Genomic DNA, 1,803 nt, shown 5'->3' on the forward strand with positions numbered 1-1,803 from the left:
CTTTCGTTTCTTGTTGGAACTTGAGATTCTCTTGCTAAAATTAAAGAGAGCTAGTTGCTAATGAGTTTACCAAGTCCTCCAAAGACTTACCTTGAGGTTGGGATACATTTTGAGGTCTTGCTTGGTATAGTTGTTGAGCTCTTGGATGAGGGAAATCGAGTGGATTATTAGGGACAACAGCTTGTTGGTTTCCTCCATAGTAATGATTAGGGTGATCCCTCCATCCTGAGTTATAGGTATTGGAAAATGGATCAAACATTTGCCTCTGTCATCCTTGGTATCCTCCTATGGCATTTTCTTGTTCCGTATTTGGCTCTTGAAGGGTAGGACACAAATCGATAGGATGTCCCACATTGGAGCAAATTCCACATGTCTTCACTTGTCCAATTGCAATTTGTTGCACAAGTGCAGTCAAATTACTCAATTTTTGCTCAAGATTATTGGATATCCCTACTTCGTTTACCTTCCTTGGCGGTGGATCAGATCGAGTACCAAATTGTTGAGAGTTTGTCGCCCTGGTTGCAATTAAATTCCTTGCTTCAGTAGGAGTTTTATCAACTAACGGTCCTCCATTTGCTGCATCTACCCCATTGGCATCAATCCCTTATAAAAATATTGGAGAAGTAATTGCTCACTTATTTGATGGTGCGGACAGCTAGCACACAATTTCTTGAACCTTTCCCAATATTCATATAAGTTTTCCCCATTGTATTGTCAAATCCCACAAATTTCTTTCCTAATGAGTGTGGCTCGAGATGTTGGAAAATACTTCTCCAAGAAAAGGCTCTTCATCTCATTCCAAGTAGTTATGGTCCCAGATGGTAGGTAATAAAGTCATTCCCTAGTGCTATCCGCTAAACAAAATGGGAACGCCCTTAACTTTACTTGTTCCTCTACTGTTCCATTTGGTTTCATACTCGAACATACCATATGGAACTCCTTAAAGTGCTTGTTTGGATCCTCTCCCGCTAAACCTCTGAAAGTTGGTAGAAGATGAATCATCCCAGATTTAACCTCAAAAGGTCCTCCTGTTGTATCATTGTACCGAATGCATAAAGGTTGTTCATCAAGGGCTCGTGCAGCCATCTCTTTGAGAATTAGATTAGTCATGTCCTCTTGATCAAAAAAAATCTTAAGACTCTGAAAAATTTGATGAATCATTAGTAGGCAGAAGATCGGTATGGATTGCTTGATTGAGTTGACCTATGCATAGGTCATCACGAATGAGTAATAGGTGGAAATAGATCAGAATGCAGATTCGATCTCAAATTGTATAGCAAGCTCATTCACCAAAAACACCTACAGCTCAAAAACAAAGAGCAAATTAAAATTGAAAAATAAACAAAAAGTAAATAAATAATTAAGTTAATAAAAATGCGCCAAAAATTGATGCGTGCAAATGCAACACCTAATTTTACCTAACTAAATTCTAATGCAAAGTCGTGTCGTAGCAAAGAGCAAGTAAGGGTCTTTCCCGTAGAAGATTTGTGAACTTAATTAATTATCTACTTCTAACGAGGGTTTGTCATGAATTATAAAAACTCAACAAAAACTAACAAACTAAAACTAAACAACGTAAATCAAGAACCTAATAACAAAAGAGAAATCAATGAGAGAAACGAGATTGAAGGTTTATTCGCCACCACTGGACATAAATTACATATAATAAAAGCACTCTTTAACCTTCTACCTTCTTGATCACATCAGCTTAGAAAATACCAAACGTTGATAAGTCTCATCTCTCCTTATTAAGTCATTAGACTACACATAGTCATAACCCAATTCCGTATTTATTAAAAAACC

General features: G+C 37.2%; 1 non-coding gene across 1 annotated transcript; it reads left to right on the forward strand.

Moving 5' to 3' along the window:
- Positions 1 to 637: 637 nt before the first annotated feature.
- On the forward strand, positions 638 to 745 carry LOC116107422. The gene has a single exon (XR_004124463.1). It is a non-coding gene; the product is annotated as a small nucleolar RNA R71 (small nucleolar RNA).
- Positions 746 to 1,803: the final 1,058 nt, after the last annotated feature.

Source organism: Pistacia vera, unplaced genomic scaffold (assembly GCF_008641045.1).
Source record: "Pistacia vera cultivar Batoury unplaced genomic scaffold, PisVer_v2 Contig538, whole genome shotgun sequence".
Lineage (NCBI taxonomy): Eukaryota > Viridiplantae > Streptophyta > Magnoliopsida > Sapindales > Anacardiaceae > Pistacia > Pistacia vera.